The sequence below is a fragment of the Lygodium microphyllum genome, unplaced genomic scaffold (assembly GCF_053477565.2).
Source record: "Lygodium microphyllum isolate KBCC unplaced genomic scaffold, Lygodium_microphyllum_v1.1.10 scaffold_49, whole genome shotgun sequence".
NCBI classification, from domain to species: domain Eukaryota; kingdom Viridiplantae; phylum Streptophyta; class Polypodiopsida; order Schizaeales; family Lygodiaceae; genus Lygodium; species Lygodium microphyllum.
The window spans coordinates 961,563-980,510 of record NW_028229532.1 but is presented as its reverse complement, the minus strand read 5'-3'; positions in this window follow the sequence as shown (position 1 = coordinate 980,510).

Here is an 18,948-nt window from a genome sequence, read left to right as displayed (position 1 = left end):
CATGGATTCTTGGAGTGAGTTGGGGTGGCCATGAACTGAGTCTAAATTGGCCCTAAATGTAATGAAAGAGACCTAACTGTCCTAACTAAAGGGAAGGAGAGAGAGAAGGGCTATAGGAGAAGAGGGAGAGGAGAGAGAAAGGCAAGAAGAAGAGAGAGAAAGAGGGAAAAAGGAAGAAGAAGAGGAAGAAGAAGAAGAAGCCATGGAAGCTTGAGAAGGTGAAAAGAGAGTTTTTTTATCATTTCTTTGATGCCACAAAATACCCTTTTACACCTTATATACCGTCAGTGTGATTGGTATGTTCCCATGCCATGTTCCCGTGATCCCCGTTCATTACAAATCATCCCGTCTCATAAAGTTTTTGTCCTCAAAAACAAGGGATGTAGTCATGGATTGTAAGGGTGTGCTGTAGGAAATCAACCATAACTTTATGTGAGAAACTCCGAATGGGATAGTTGAGGTGTCGCTACGGAGCCCATGAGATGTACTTTCAGCCCATGTAGGTGGGGTAGGGCTGTAATCAGGTCAAGACCAAAACTGTTACAAAATAGAGGGCTGTCCAGGAATTACTAGTGTGCTGTCCCAAATGGTATGGGTGGAGAAAAACAGCCATAACTTCCACTAGGGAACTCCAATCGCGAGAGGTGTTGGCACGAAGCCCTCGAGGTGTACTTTCAGTCCATGTATGGAGGATGGGGCTGAAAATGGACCAGGACCAAAATTGGTGCAAAACAGGTGGTTGTCCAGATGCAGACTGCATCCCAAAACAGGTGTCATGGTTTAGTTCCAGCCAATACGGCCTCCTTAAGGTGTGGAAATTCATCCAAAATAGATGTTGGGCACCAAGAGGCTTCCTCTATTGGTAGGCCTTACCATTTGATCAGGTATTCATGTATGGAACGGGTGTGGAGTTGCTTTTCACATTGCCCAATGACCGCTTCAGGAATACACTGGATAAGGCCCTCCTCATCTATGGGTGGTAGCTCCTCTACATGATCCTTGGAAGTGCCAATGAAAGGTTTCAATTGGCTCACATGGAATAGATCGTGGATCTTAGTAGTGGGAGGGAGTTGGAGATGGTAAGCCAAGTCCCCGACCTTCTTAATGATTTTGTAGGGCCCATAGTAACGATGTGCCAACTTGTTGCAAGAACCATCCTTTAGTGTAGCATAACAGGACTTGGGGACCTTGAGGAGTACCAATTCACCCTCTTGAAAGTCAAGGGGTCTTCTTTTTGCATCAGCATGGAGCTTCATGTGCTCTTGAGCCCTTTTGAGGTTTACCTTGCATTGTTGAAGTAAAGCTTGCATGCGGTCCAACTCTTCTTTTCCAAGAGGGTTGAGCTTTTTATTGAAGATCACAGTAGGAAGGGGCACCCGATAACCATACAATGCTTTGAAGGGAGAGACTCCAATGCTTGAATGATTGGAGTTGTTGTAAGAAAATTCAGCCAAGTGTAGCCATACATCCCAAGAATTCTGCACGTCATGACAAAAATATGGCAAATAGGTTTCAAGCCACTTATTGACTCTCTCGGTCTGCCCATCCGTTTGGGGATGATAGACTGTAGACGGAGCCAATTTGGTCCCCATGGAGCTGAAAATTGTCTGCCAAAACTGACTCATAAATTTGGTGTCCCAGTCATGTACTATGACGTGGGGTAAGCCATGCAACTTAAAAACATGCTCCATAAACTGAGTGGCAACTTGAGATGCTGTAAACTGGGATTTTGTAGGGATGAAATGGGCTGCTTTAGTGAGTCGGTCAACTATCACATATATGCTATCCCAACCCTTCTTGGTTGTAGGTAAACTAGTGATGAAATCCATGGTAATGTGGGTCCATTTTCCTTCAGGGATAGGTAAGGGCTACAACAATCCACCCCATTTAAGAGTGCTATCTTTATTTTGTTGACAAGGCACACATCTAGACACAAAGCCTTTAACATCCCACCATAGGCCTTTCCAATGGAAGCTTTTTGAAACTCGGTCATATGTTTTGAAGACCCCTAAGTGGCTAGCAATCGGTGAAAAATGCATCTCTTCAAGGATCCTTTGGGTGAAAGGAGAGGCATGGGGAATCACAATACGGCCATGGATCCAAATGAGGCCGTTGTGGAGCTGATATTGGGAGTTGTCATCCATGACACCTTGCTGTAATTTCTGGAAAAGAGGGCTGAATTCAGCATCAAGCAAGTATGCCTCTTGGATCTCTTCAATCCAATCATGGTGGAGTTCAGTGATGGATGAAACCTTGCATGCCCACATGCGAGAGAGTGCATTAGTCACTACATTGTCCTTGTTACGGGTGTGGGTAATATCAAAGTCATAGTTTTGTAGGGTAGCCACCCATCTACTTTGTTTGGGAGTGAGGTTGGGCTGAATCAAGAAAAATTTGAGTACACGGTGGTCACTTTTCACCTTAAATCTGCTGCCATACAAGTAGTGATGCCACTTTTTGATAGCATGAATGACTGCCAACATCTCCTAATCTCATAGACATACAACTCTCTCTCTTTATCATTCAATTTTCAGCTCTCTCAAATGCTATTACCCCGTGTTCTTGCAGCAAGACTGCACCAATACCCCGTCCACTAGCATCACACTGGATGGTAAAATCCTTTGAAAAGTCGGGGCATAGAGGATGGGGGTTGAAGTGAGCAAGTCTTTCAGAGCGGTCAGCCAATTCATCCCATAGGAAAGCCTCTTTTTTCAGCATGTCTGTTAACGGGGCTGCAATTGTGGCATGATGGCGAATAAATCTCTGATAAAAAGAGGAGAGACCAAGAAAACCATGCAAGGAGGTAGTGGTAGTGAGGGTGGGCCACTCCCAGACACATTGCACTTTCTTAGGATCAGCTTGGATGCCTTTTTCACTAACAATGTGTCCCAAGTACTCAACCTCTTTTTGCATGAAGACACACTTTCTTTCTTTGGCAAATAGCCCCGGTGCTCTCTTAGTACGTCAAAATTTTGCCTAACATGCTTCAGATGCTCATGTAGTGATTTGCTGTAAATGAGTATATCATCAAAGAATACCAACACAAACTGGAAAAGCCATGGCTGCAATATTTTGTTCATTAAGCTCTGAAATGTGGCGGGTGCATTAGTGAGCCCAAATGGCATGAGAAGGAAATGGTACAAGCCATGGTCAGTCCGAAAGGCTGTTTTGACTTCATCACCCATCCTCATTCTGATTTGGTGGTAATTGGATCGCAAATCAATCTTGGTGAAGTAGCGTGCTCCCCTGAGTTCATCAAGCAAGTCATCAATTCGGGGGATGGGGTATCTATTTTTGACGGTGATCTTATTGAGATCATGGTAGTCAATGCACAACCGGAAGGATTCGTCCTTTTTCTTAACCAATAGAACCGGAGAGGCATAAGGGGAAGAGCTAGGCTTTATGAATCCCATTTTAGTGAGCTCCTTGACTTGCTTTGCTACTTCCTCTCTCTCACATTTAGAGAGTCGATATGGGGGTTTATTGATGGGCTTGGCATGGGGCTCCAAGTCAATGGGGTGATCCACCGATCTCTGAGGGGAAGGGTAGTGGGGGGCTGAAATAGGTCCTCATATTCAGCCAAAAGCGCTTTTAGTGCTGCATTTTGCTTCCCCAAGGTGTGTTGGTCATCATTATCCTTATGCAAATGCAAGACAAAGATTTGGGAGCGTTTCTTGAATTCCTTTTTGAGTTGTCTTGCTGTTATAAGCTTAAAATCTGCAATTTCTTCGATTCCCTCCAATGCATTACAAACTCCATATATAGCTGAGAGAAGTCCATAGAGATTTTTCCCAACTGCTGAAGCCAATCACATCCCAAAACAACATCCACGAGGCCCATATCAAGGGTAATTAAGCCCACCTTTGCTGTGTAATTTTCGGCCAGCATAAGAGACACTTGTGTGCATGCATGGGAGCTCACTTCCTCATTTTCCATTGGCCACTTGAACCCGAAGAGGTTGCTGTAATTCAGTGGGAACACATGTTAAATGGCCAAGAGATGATTTATTCACAAAATTCTGTGTGCTGCCACTATCTATGAGGATGTATACACTCTTGCCATCAATGTTACCATGTACTCATACGGTGTTCAGGCTCCTAGAGCCGGTCCATGTATCCATGGAGATCGAGCAAGCTGATATAGTGGTGAATGAGGGGGTGCCAAGGGTCATTCCCAAGCATGTCATCAATGGGGCAACCACTGGGGTCAAAAGGGAACCCATTCGGTAAGTCATAAAACTAATCGATATCAAGATCCTCTTCATATTCAGCATTTTCAGCAAGTGTCATCATGGGAGAGTTGTCATGCAAGTCCTCTTCTAGCTTATCACTATCTTCTAGCACGTACATGCTATTAAACTTGACAATGGCGTTCTTAAAGGGGCATTTGGATGCATGATCAGTCGTGTACTTATCCCCGCATTTAAAGCACAAGCCTTTGGCTTTTCTATCCTTGACAACTTCAGGAGGAATGAATTTTTGACCATTAGGACTGAAGCCATTCCTTGTCTTATTTTCAACATACTTTGGGTCACTTTTGGAGGGTGGTGTTGTCCCAAAACTGCCATATTTCCTTTCAGCATTAAAAGTGGGGTAAGTAGGGATTTTGGGGCTGCCAATCTCTGCATTGTTGCTGCGATAATTATTAGCATATGGGGGTTGCCTGATAGGGTATCTTTGATGTCCTACAATGGGCTGCATGCCCTCATTGCGATGGTATTTTCGACCATAGCGTTCAGCCAATTCTATGGCTGCAAACAGGGTGGCTGGCTTTTGAGCCATTACATCAGCTGAGAGATGCGCATCTAGCCCATAAATGTATTTATGCAATTTGGCTTCATCACTGACTGCCTCAACATTCATGGATAGGTTCATAAATTGGTTGGTGTACACCCTCACGGTGAGATTTCACTGATCAAACTAATACCATTGCCTAGCCAAGCGTTCTTTTTCCACTGGGGAGACAAAAACTTGGATCATATGCATCTTGAACTCTTCCCAATCACGAAACTACTGATTTTCTCTTTGAATGAATCTCCACCATGTGTGGGCAAAACCTTCTAAATGAAGAGAGGCAAAAATAATCTTTGTCTCATCAGTACGGGGGTAGATGAGAAAATAGGCTTCCAATTTAGAGGTCCATTCCTCTAGTTCAGTTGGGGATGAGGACTGCCCATTGAGTTTACTAAACACAATCTTGTCACACAGCTCATTTGGGCCTTGTTGCCCATGAATGCCATGTGCTACATGCTACCCATACAAGCCTTGCAGTCCAATCCCCGGTTGTCCAAAATTTCCATGGGGGCCATGCTACCCTTGCATTACATGAGGAATAAATTGCCCATTAGGACCTTGCTGTCCAAAATGTCCATGCTGTCCATTGCCATATGCATACTGTCCATTGCCATATGCATGCTGCCCATTGCCATATGCATGCTGCCCATTGCCATGTGCATGCTGCCCATGTACTCCGTGCATTCCATGTTGCCCAAGATTTGCATTGGAGCCATTCCCCTGATTGTGCAAATAGCTTCCGTTATAGGGGAGTTGTAGTGCCAAGGATGGGCTTGAAGGATTCATAATGGGGGAGGGAAGGAGGGGTTCATCATGTCGGTTGGAAGGCTCACCCGTCTCATAAGTGCTATGGGGAATGCCATGGGTACCACTGAGACCTTGAGGGCTACGCCCGGTCTCCAAGGGGGGAGGGCGGTTAGCCTCACGGGGAGGGACATACTCCTTGGGTCGATCTGAGGGGGGGCAATGGCGGGGATGAGGGCACCCATGCGCTCTATGAGTAAGTCCATCTTGGCCATCATCTTGGAATGATGGTGATCTTGGCAGGTTTCCATCTCCCTGTGGCGTTGCTCCATCTCTCGATGTCATTCAGCATGATGGGTCTCATGTTGGCATAAGGTTTGGTTAAGCAGAGATAAGCGGTCTATCTCGGGGGCACCCTTTTCAAACATGTCTTCACGATCCTCCTGGACTGAGCTAGGATCATTCATTGAGGCATGGGATTCCCTTATTGTTGAGATATCGAGCTCCACTCGTGATATGCCAGGGTGACCGTTGTGCATTTATGTCACCGACTTGTTAGTTGTAGATGCGGTTGGTACACCGCCCATGAATAATAGCTAGATGATAGCTATCCTTATCTACTCTAGTTCGTGGCTCAGTTAGTATGCCACCTTAGTTATTTGAGTTTGGTTTTGAGACCCATATATAGGGTTCTTCTATTTCTTTGTATGAGAGTTCTTTTGGCTTACACAACTAAGAAGAGAAAAACTGTTTTCAGCCTCCACCTCTATGTGTATTCCCCCATTGTGCAAGCAAGAAAGCTACAAGTGAGACTCCTTCCTTCTCTCCCACAATCTTGACACTTATTTCATGTTGAAAGTCCTCCTGGGCCTTTGCTTTACCCTTGTGGCCTGCCATCCCAAGTGCAGTCCACCAGACCCCTTGTTACAAAAATGACGATATCTTGAGCTAGAAAGCTCCGATCGCCAAAATTTTTAATTCAAATGAAAGCCCTCAATCCCCTCTACGAGGCTATGTAAAAATATCTTTGACATTAAATGATTAGGGCTTTGTTGTAATCACTTTTTGTGGGCTGACTATGTAGGACTGCTGCCTGTCCCACAGTACCTCTGTGCACAAAACTGAGTGTATCTCCCAAATCATAGGGTGGAATAGGGAGGTTTTTAGTTCATATCAAAAGGAAGGATGCCCTCTTCAAATCAAGCTATAGAGTTTGCACTCAGTCACACAATAAGACTTTTCTACAATCAACTTTTGCGGGTTGACTATGTAAGACTGATGTCTGTCCCACAGTACCTTTGAGCACAAAACTGAGTGTATCTCCCAAAACGTAAGGCGGAATGGGGAGGTTTTTAGTTCAAATCGAAGGGGAGGATGCTCTGTTGGAAACAAGCTATAGAGCCTGCACTCAGTCACACAAGAAGGCTTTGTTGTAATCAACTTTTGCTGGTTGACTGTGTAGGAGACTGTCTGCAATACCCTGCAAAGACTCCCTCAAGGAGCATACCTTATCCCAATGGTGAGGGTCTTATCCCAAACATCCAGGGCCTCAACGGCGGCTCTCAATGCAACATAGATCCATACATCCTTTGCATTTTTCATTCATTGCTGAGACCATTTCCATAACTGCATACCCTGCCCTTCTTGCATTGCATCCACCATACATTTCCAAGTGATACATGACATTACCAATGCATGTAGAGGGCTATAGTCTCAAATGATCAAGGCTCAGGCTATTCCATCAAATGTACCTACATCTACAATAATTATTTAGGCTTCGGATCATCGGGAGGTGGGCAAAGTTCCCCCTGGGCCGAGTTATGCACCCCTTCAGGGTCTTTGATGGCAAGGGGGGGTCACCCCTCTTTTGTCTTGCCACCTCGCCTGGCATCGGGCTTTTCATGAAGTGCATGGAATTGGAATGGGGAATAGGGATAGAGAGCTTACCGGCAGTGACTCACTGCCTACTCACCCTTATACAATGGATTTTTTTAAATCAATTCTTGGCTCATCCAATTCACAAGAAGCCAAACGGGTTATGGGTAAGAAAAAATATAATCTCAATGAAGCTTCAGCATGAGTAAAATCCATTTCAATGCCATAAGATCAAAGGGAAATGACTGAGATTAATATTCAGCATGCATACAATGTCTGGGACTCCTATTATCTACTTGGACTCATACATTCTCTCAAACAAGTGGATAGGATTCAACAAGAGGCTTAAATGGAGAGAATGAGAGCCAAGAATCGGTTACCTTGAGTCTTTTGGAGAAAAAGGCAGCCACTAATGCCACTTCAGTCCTTCATGAGAGCTCCAATTTGATCCCGCATGCTCCATAGCTCCAAAATGGTTGTGCTTTGTCAAGAAAGGATGAAGTAAAGCTTGGGGAAGAAGGATTCTTCCATGGGGAAAGGGTATTGCTTGCATAGACTGATCAAGGGGTGATTCCTTCCAAATGAGCACTCCATAATGCCTTCTTGCTTCCAAGAAGCCTTCAAATCTTGAGAATGAGCTCCAATGTGGCTGTAGCTTGGGGTAGGATGGCTCAGGACCTTCCCATGAAGAGCTCTTGCTGAGATTGAAGCTCTACTTCCATAGCCATGGCTGCCCACAAGTGCATGTCTTCAAATCTTGCTTCTAATCTTCTTCCCGTGCTTCTTGATGGCTGAAATCTTGAGCTAGGCTTGAAGAGGGACTCTCGGGGACCAAGAAAAGACCAAAATCTTCAAGATTTTTGAGCTTCATGCCAAGGTTCCATGGCTGCCATGGACTGCACAAGATCAGGGTTTCTTGAAGTGGAAAGATGAGTCCAAGAGTTGAGGAGGAAGCCTTCAATGTTGCCCCAGAGACTTGCCAAGAGCCAAGAATGAGATCCAGGGAGGAGAGGAGGGCTGGGGAGCAGCAGGCCAGGAAGCAGCCCATTTTTTGCGTTGCAAATTTCGGGGCTACTCCTGGAGGGTTGGGGATGACCACCCAGCTCAGCCCTTCTTGATCAGTGGCTCTTGAGCTTTAGAAGGTTAAGGGGCAAGGCTGATGCTTCATGGAACAAAGGGGAGAGCAAGATTTGGGGCTAGTTTCCTCCATGGGAGCTTGCAGGCAGCTTGTGGAAGGAGGAGAGAGAAGGTCTTCTTGAAAAGTAACTAAGCTTTTGGCCTTCTCTAACTGTGCGACCCTCCTTTTTGCCCAAAACCCTCAAGAAACTTGCATGAAAATTAGTGACAACCTGTCAAATTTGTCTGTCCACCTCCAAATGTGTCCATGGTTCTTGGGAAAGCTCCAAGAAAGGCTGCCATAGTCTTCAAGAGGGCTGACGGCCTGCCTGAGTACTCCTATGTACCTGTGAGAGAGATGTAACTAGAGTTTTCTAACTGCGGGAAACTGTGAGAGCCTAAATCTATGGGAAAAGAGAAGGATCAAGGACAAAGCTCTGATACCACTTGTAATGAAAGAGACCTAACTATCCTAACTAAGGGGAAGGAGAGAGAGAAGGACTGTAGGAGAAGAGGGAGAGGAGAGAGAAAGGCAAGAATAAGAGAGAGAAAGAGGGAAAAAGGAAGAAGAAGAGGAAGAAGAAGAAGAATCCATGGAAGCTTGAGAAGGTGAAAAGAGAGTTTCTTGATCATTTCTGTGATGCCACAAAATACCCTCTTAAACCTTATACATCATCAGTGTGACTGGTATGTTCCCATGCCATGTTCCCATGATCCCCATTCATTACACTAAACCAGCAGCAACAACAAAGATTTCATGAATCTAAATTAAGTGCTACTGGATCATCTTGGAAGAGACATCGGTCCTCAGTCACCCTTTCCTCAAAAGGCCTCCTTGCTTTATTTCATGAATAGTTTGTTATCAACCTTTTTAGCATTCAATCTTATAACTTTCTTCCATATTTTTCCTCTTTACACACAAAATAGCATGAATGCATTCAAGCATACCCATATGCAAATGAAACATATATCCATACATTTTTGGCACACACCATTACACCAAAGGATACACTATTCAATTTACATAGAATGATCACTTACAAGTACATATTATGCACAATGTATATATACTAGGCCCAAGGAAATAAATAATAATAGTAGTATATATACACAAGGACTTTCGGCCATAAATATATTCATATCTAAAAAATAAATATAAATATTTAAAAAAATGCATCAAACACTCTTATTTTTCTCACCTCTCTTAGTAAAAGATAAACTATACTCACACCATTTCAATAGGACGAAGGGTTAACCATCCCACTCACCCCGCCCTTCCCACCCCCCCTCTCCTCCCTCCCCTTCACATTTACTAAAGGCGGAAATCAATGGAGGCATATCCCTAATGTACATGCCTATGCATCTTTTGGAAAGAACCCCTCCCTTGCACTCATGTGATTTTGTAAGTTATCCATGATGAGTCCCCCTAGGCTCCATGGCTCACTTATTAGCTAGAATACCTACATTCTTCCCATCATTGGACATGTTGGTTTCAATTAGGTTCATACTATATGGGTCTTCATTAGGTCTTCTTTTCAATTGTTGCTTTGTAGGTTTAGGTTATCATTGTTCCTCCTTATACAGAAGTTGCTTTTAAATGCCAAACAGTGTGTTAGCATGCATTGTATAGAAAACTAGAGAAAAAACCTATTCAAATGGGAAGTAGGAGGATTACCTTTCCCCACTCAAAAATGATCAATGGCTAGGTGGACCTAATACATTAGGTGATTTCCTCATATGGAAGTTTAGGACAAGAGCTATACATTGACTTCTCCTAAACGTTCAATCTTAGATTTTAGTCACACACCATTTTAGGGGAACTCAAATTAGATTTTTCCTTATGGGCAGAGAAGTAGAGTTCAACTCTCCCTCATCTCTCATTCACTATAAATCAAGTGAAGCAATTGACTTTCTCTTAGTCTTGAAGGATTACAATGTGATTGCCTAAACTAAGCACCAAAATGCTCACTTAAGAGCACAAGAAGAGAGATCAAGGAAAAAACATTTTCTTGCTTATTTTTTCTTCTTCTTTCTCATATAATATAACATACACAAAGTATAGAATAGATATAACATAAAGGAAAGTGGCTTACTATTTGTTGAGTGTTGAAATGACTTGTTTTTTAGCTGATTTTTGTTGTTTTTGAGAGCTGAATGGTTGATTTTATGAGATGATTGATTGGTTTGGAAGTGGTTTGAGAGTGTTTTGAATTATATTGATTATGTTTTGGAAGTTCATGATGTTTATTAGTAGAGATATGAGGTTCTGATATGTTCTGATTGGTTCTGTATACCTTCTGTATAGCTTCTGTTTTGTTCTGTTTTCTTTCTGTATGAGGGATGGATTGATGATTGATAAAGATTGAGATCTTGTGAAAGCTTATTGAGTGATTTTTTATGGTTTGGAATGGTTTGAGTATGATTTATGAGGTTTTGATAACCTTCTGTAACCTTCTGTAGGTCTTCTGTAGAGCTTCTGTCTCTATTCTGTTCTGTACTGTAACTGTACTGTAGCTGTTCTAGTACTGTACTATGACTGTTATGTATGCTTCTGTATGTGTTCTAATGGATGAGAGTGTAGCTTGGGAAAGATTTCTATCCTTGGAAAGAGGTGAATACAAGTGCAAAAGAGCTAAAAGAAGTGAAAGAAGTAGCTGTTGAAGACTCAAGTAAAGACTGGAGTGAAGTGACAGTGGTGAGCTATGAAAGGACACCGTAGTGGTTCTGGTGACTCTTCATATCAGACATACCTCTTGGGAGGGGTATCCACGACCTAAGAAGGATTATTGTGAGTTATTACAAGATATTGTAGTGAGGATATGATGTATTATTGATGGAGAGAGAGAGAGAGAGTCAGAGATAGCCAATTCTATTAAAACAGAGTGATTGTATATGAGAGATTGAGAGAGAAGACTATGAAGATATTGAAGATGAATACTATGTGATGTATTTCCATTCAAAGATGGTGTATTCCTTTGCTTTCTTTGTTATATTGATGGATTTTATGAAGATATTGAAGAATATGGTTGATTCTATCAAATCCGTGGGAGATCTACATGATGCTGCATGAAGATTTGTTGTGCCTGGTGTTCTTTTCTTCATTGTGATCATATGAAACCTAATAAACAAGCTTGTTGATGTTACAAGATAGATTTTCTTGCAAGAGAATTCCCTTTTCCTTGGTGTTCCTCTTGGGGCTCCACTATTACATATTGCATAATTGACTATACTAATCGACTAGTGCTATATAACTATGCCAATTATAGATAGATGTAACTAACTAAATATAATAAGTGGAAAGTTAGCGGCCATCTGAGAATCATAATGACCATCGACATGTTAAGTGTAGACGTGCAGAACCATCTAACCAAATAGTACATCATCAATATCTACACATGTTGAGCTTGCCATCTCAACAATTATGGCCTTGGAGGTGCGTGAATGAATTTTACTTGCCACAGTGTATGATTGGGCAAGACCATAAATTTGAAGCCACAGTTATTGAGAAGAGTCATTTCAAGCATACTTATCATTGATATAAAGACTTAAGCTTACTTTCCTCTTACAAATAGTTGCTAGAAAGCGGTCCCATTCGACAACCTAAGAGAGAGCATATAATATTACTTTATTTTCCAAGAGTAACTTTGAGAGAGAGAGAGAGAGAGAGAGAGAGAGAGAGATTTTGGGGAGAAAAACTAACCCTCCCTACCAATATGCCAATTTTTGGAGAAGTAGAGCATAAACTAGTCATGAAACCCTCTTTAGTGGTCCCAAGTACCATATGTATAAACTATGGAAAGCTCAGTTGCTTTCAGGATTTTTAGGATAAAACTATCAAACATCTTACGTTCACATGCAATATCATTGGGAACCATTTGGGATTAAAAATTTACTTTTTGGCGAGAATAGAAAAAGTCATTTCCTAGTGAAAAAATAGCACTCTATTAGTGTGGTACTTTTGGGAGAGTCCCAAGCACTACATCTATGGAGCATAAAGTATTCATGTAACTACCTTTGAAGAGACCTTTGTAGCACATGTGTGGAAAAAAGGATAAGCTGATTTAGAGGCATCCTAGTACAAAATAGAAAATAAAGAATAGGGATTTCAACTTGAAATATGATTGGTATCTTTTGAGATAAAGAAATCCTCTTCTGTGAAAAGTAAAAAATGATATCACTTTTAAGAGATGCCTCTAAATCAGCTTTTGGATGGGACCTATCACTCTTCCATAAAGAAATCCTCTTCTCTAAAAACTTGTTGATGTGTCACTTTTGGAAGAGTGATAGGTCCCATCTTGGAGATGAAAAGGGTTGTTAATAGGTTAAAAAGAAAGGGAAAGCCCATTCATTAGAGGTGGAATCTTCTATAAAAAGTGGTTAGATCCTCCTATTAGAAAGCCTGTGTAATGTAGAGATATGTGTTGTACTCATTTTTTTGCTAGTTGGCATCACCTTATAGGTTGCAAGTAGATTAGGTGTCTCCCCTTGGCACTTTCTTTGTAGTTCATGTAGGTGGTTAGCTATACAGAACCACATGATGAGGATCTACAAATCATTCCTTTTGGAGATTTTGTGTCATCAATATCCAATGGAAGGTTGGGTGGTGGCTAGACCCATACATACCCTTGGTTGAGAATCATGAATGGAACACCTCTATAGTTGGGGATATTCAATCTTTTGATGATAGTCTTTTGATGAGCTAGAGTGGGATCTTGGAGAGTGGCTTTGCCTAGCCACAATGGTCACCCATAAGCTATTGTGCTTTCTTGGTCTCAACAACTAGGATCAACAAACACATTTTGATGTAGGAGAAGATGGATTGGACAGGGCCCTCACACAACAAGCATTGGGTGGATGGAACACCTCTATAGTTGGGGATATTCAGTCTTTTGATGAGCTAGAGTGGGATCTTGGAGAGTGGCTTTGGCTAGCCATAGTAGTCATCAAGAAGCTATTGTGCTTCTTGGCCTCAACAACCAGGATCAACACATGTATTTTGATGTAGGAGAAGATAGATTGGACAGGGCCCCCACACAACAAGCATTGGGTGGAGCATAGCATCATTGATGCTTCTCATTAGACCTTTTAGCAATGCTTATGGGATAGCTAAAGGCTACAAAAGTTATGTTTCTTCATTCGCCTTCTCATATAGGGCGATTTTGAAGTAAGGAGTTGGTTAGCTCAAATGCAACAATATAGACTCACAACCATTGCCCACATTAGTACTAGGAAACTCCAGAGAGTTACCTCTATTTTTGTGACATATGCTAATTTGTGTGGAGGAAATTTTCCCATCTTCTCTAATGAGTGATACATAGTTTAAGCTATGAATCTTTGGGGGACCTTTTACTAGTAGTCCATTAGCCATGGATTCCACCTACTATATGAGACTGATATCATGACATGATCTTTATCATAGAGATATGCTCTTGTGTTGTGGTCAACCTAGAGGCATTGCCCACCACTATCTAGTAGTATTAGAGTCCATAGTAGCACGACCTAAGTTGATGAGATTATCTAGAGCCTCATAGGGTGGCACATCTGAAATACGTACTATCAAATAATTTTTGGCAACAAAAGTCACTCAATTGTCATGAAGGAGACTAGAAGGGAGAGAAAAGAGGAGAGAAAAAGACTACAATGAGAGAGAAGGAGAGAAAAGCCATGAAAGCTTGCAAGAGTTAGAGAGATGAAGAGATTGTTTTGATTATTTCTGAATGTTAAAACAAATACAAGTCTCTTACATCTTATACCAATGTCAGAGTGACTTTGTATTCTATTTTTCTAAATATTTCTCAAAGATTAGTCTCCCTAACTCTTTACATTTCATCCCAACCCTAAGGTTTTTGCCTTGTAAAAATAAAATGCAAAGTTATTATAATGGCTAGAATAATAGGTAAGACGGAGTAGTAATGTATTTTCAGCCTCATAAACATACAAAAGTGTGTGGGAAAAAATCAAAATTTGGCTGAAATGAACACTATTATAATGGCTAGAATAATAGGTAAGATGGAGTAGTAATGTATTTTTAGCCTCATAAACATACAAAAATGTGTGGGAAAAAATCAAACTTTGGCTGAAATGAAGACTAAGGTAGAAGCCTCTTTAGTATACAACATTTTGATGTCTTTAACAAGAACTTTAGCCACAAATTCTTCATTAAAAAGTGTTTGCATCTAGTAGACAACTTATTGTATAAATAAATCCTAATGGATAAAATTTGAGATAACTCTCTAAGGGTTGGTCTAAATGAGGTGTGGCACCATATAAAAAAGAAGCTCTTTTAGAGTAATTTCAACCTATGTAAGTTGCATTTGGCTGAAAATAGGATAGAATCGAATTTGTTGAAAAACAAACTGTTGTCTAGGTGTTACCTACAATATAGCAAGCCCAACTGTGACTAAGTCTTAGCCAAGAGTGCATCTTGAAGATAGGAAAACTCTTCCAATACACATGCATGCATCTAAGAAGCCTCCTAAGGTGCTAAATACTTCCACTTAATCAAGTACTCAATGATAGATATGGAGCAAAGCTTCTTTTGTTCCTAACCTAGGAAGTATACTATATGAGACCTTCTTCATCAAAAGGCAGTATCTCATTCACATAACCAACCTAAGTGCTAAGGTGAATGCTAATGAAAGGCTTAAGGTGGCTGATGTGAAAGACATTATAAATCTTTGTAGAATATGGAACTTCTAATCTCTAATCCAAGTCTCCTATACACTTAAGGATCTTGTATGACCCATAGGACCATGAGTAACCTTGTTGCTTGAGCCATCCTCAAAGTAGAATATCGAGACTTAGGTACTTTTAGTAATACTACTCTTCTTCTTAAAACTCCTTAAGGTGCCTCTTCTCATCAATATACTTCATATGCTCTTGGGTTTTCTTAAGATTCACTTTGGTCTATTGAAGAATTGACTACATTCACTCTAACTCTCTTTCCCATGAGGATTAGTCTTCTCATTGAAGAGAAATATAGGAAGAGGCACTTTATAGCCATACAAGGCTTTGAATAGACAAAATATACTACTTGAATGGAGAGAACTATTGTAGGAAAACATAGCCAAGTGTAGCAAGGAATCTCACACATGATCAATATCATGAAAGAAGTATCTAAGATATGTTTCCAACCACTTATTGATTCTTTCTCTCTAGCCATCAGCCTACGATTAATAAGTTATAGATGGAGCTAGCTTAGTGCTTACAAAGCTAAAAACCACTTGTTAGAAATTACTCATGAGCTTATAATCCCTGTCATGATAAATGACCTATGGTAATCCATGTAATTTAAAGATATACTCCATAAACTGATTTCCACAAATCAGATGGTGGGAGGAGTTGTTTGAGCAATTGTATCAAATACATACAATACACACAAGAGGAAGCTCACTCAAGAATATAAGAAGAGACACGGATGCTAGAACATTTTCTTGCTATTTTTTCTTCATTATTTCACTCATAATACAATGTACAAAAGCATCAATAAGATATAATATAAAGGAAAGTGGTCTACTAGGTTGAACAACACATAAGTGATTGTACTAATCAACTAGCACTACAACTATGTGAGTTGTAGATAGTTGTAACACTCCCCCTCAAGCTCACCTGCATCCCTACAACTCCAAGTAACCTTTGAAATCCTCAAAGCTTCTATCCATCCAATTCCTTTGTAAAGATATCAGCTATTAATACAATATTAGTGAGTTTGGGAATCTCCCAATTTCCATTTTTTGAATACTAAAAAGGTGGCACCTAGATAACATGCCCATAAGTTTCTCAAAACCATATGATGTGACCTATCATTGGAAAGCGCTTGAAAAATGTAATTATTGAGCTATAGAGCACTCGATTTGGAGTTATAGTGTTCATGTTATGACAAATCCAAAGATTTGACCACGTGTCCTAAAATTATAGGAAATTCCCATATTCCCCAATATGGTGTTTATTTGATCCTATGTGCTAATATGTACCAGGTCGGTCTCTCTTGCAAGTACCTTCTCTCTCAAAAAATGGTAATGCACCTCAATGTGTTTTGTCCTAGCATGGAACACTTGGTTCATGCCAATTATATACTTCTCATGCTGCCCCAAAATGAATGACAAGGGAACTATTTTCCTACACATCTAAATGACCCTTTAACTTTTGTAGCCATATCATTTCGTATGCTATCATATTAGTATCTCTATACTTAGCTTTTATACTCAATAAAAAAAACATTGGTTGCTTTTTACTTAAATACCAAGGGAAAACCTAAATCCACCAATAGATCTTTTATCAAACTTGCTGCCAACCCAATTTACATTTTGTGTATCCAAATACCTATACATCCTTGCCTAGCTCATAAAAGAGTCCATAATAAAAGGTATAATTCACATATATCAATATATATCTAATTGCATCAAAATGAGGCTTCCTAGGTACTTGCATGAACTGACTCACAAATTCAAAACCTAGCCTTAAGATGGTCATATAGGTCAAACTCCTTACTATCTTTTTGAAAATAACAGGGTCTTCTACCTTATCCCCACCCAACATCAATACTTCACTTTATATTTTTCTCCAATAGCACCACGGTAGAAATTAGGGGAAAATTTTAGCCCAAATGCTATTTTTTGGAGGTTTTCTTGATTATTGGGGTATTTTTTAAGGCTTGAAAACTCAAAAAATAGGCTATCTATACAAATCATTACATATTTTCACCTAAGATTTGTCCAAAAATATCTCAAAAATAGAATTTTTTGTTAACATTTGCCCAATTTTTTGAATTCATTATCATTGATCAACCAAAAAATTTCCCATATATCTACAAACTAAAAATCAAGGGGATTCCTTATTTTTTACCTTGAATAGTACTAAAAGAGACTCACATGCTCTCATATCATACTTGGATAATATATCCAATCCATGCTATCTTTGAGATGAGCATATACCATTAGTATATCTAATCACCTCAATATCAAAAAATTATCTCATCTCATCCGGATACTTCATCTAGAAGTTTGTTTCAAAAGGCCCTTGACATTAGCAATACCACTATCACTATCACCTATAATAATCAAGTCATCCACGTAGATGACTATGATGACCAAACCTACATCACCCTTCCTTACATAAACTAAATTATCTGCATCAGAAACATAAAAGAAAATGTTGAAAAGATACTCGTTGGTCTTGTCAAACCATGATCTAGGTACTTCTTCATAGAACACCTCCTTTAAATTGCACACATATATGGGATGCTCTAAATTCTCATAACCTATTGGTTGCTTCATATGAACATCTTCTTACAAATCACCATGCACCAAGAAGGCATTCTTCACATCCATTTTCTCTAAACCCCAACATTTGGCTATTGCAAAAACAATCATACATTTGACATTTTCCATCTTAGCAAGTGGATTGAATGTCTCTTCATAATCTATGCCATATATCTATGCATAGCCTTTTGTAATCAATCTAGACTTATACATGTCAATAGAACTATTTGCATTGTGCTTTATTTTAGAGATCTACTTACCACCAATAGCTTTCTTGACCATGGAAAATGGTACTATATCCCAAGTCTTATTGGCCTCTAGTGCATGTAACTCCTCATCTAATGCTACATCCCAATGAGCATGAACCGTATAGCCTCAGGGAGTTTACCTTATAAAACATATAAGATACCACATGAATTCAAAGGAAAGGGTATTTTATTTAATAAAATTTACAATATTATATTTACAAAAAGGAAATTTAAATTATAATTTGAAAAAAACTCATAAGTTAGTAAAGTAAATGGGATCATTTTATGGCCTTATAGCATGTAAAAAATGAGTATTTCTTAATACCCTTTGAATCCACATTATATAGATCATATAAGCATAATGGTAAGGTGTATAACCCTAAAACGAATTCTTCTAACATGGTATCTCACCTTACTAGACATGTGTACCATTGGATCACTCAATGGAGCCTTTGCATTGTTGTCTATACACCTAGTGTCATGAGACTAAAGAAATATCAAGCTCATCATTCAAACTCTCTAATCCACTAGAGACTTCATTAAGAATTACATGACTAGTAGATGCATTATTACCATTTGACACTTTTTACATCACTTTGTCATTACCTATAACTCTAGTAGGTACACTTGAAGATGTGGGATTACTTTTTAGTCTCCTAGAAAAATAATTAACTATAGATCTGTGACCACAGGGTGTCTTTGGTGTCTACTAAGAGTTCATAATTTTTACTTTTTTTATCTACATATGACTATCATGATTATCAACATCATTTAATGTATCTCTACTAGATGTATACCAACTACTTATCTCATAAAGAATAACATGCCTACTCACTTGGCCTGAAACTTGTCATAATAAGGTTATAACAATGATACCCTTTTTGCTTAGTATAGTATTAGAAGAAAATATTA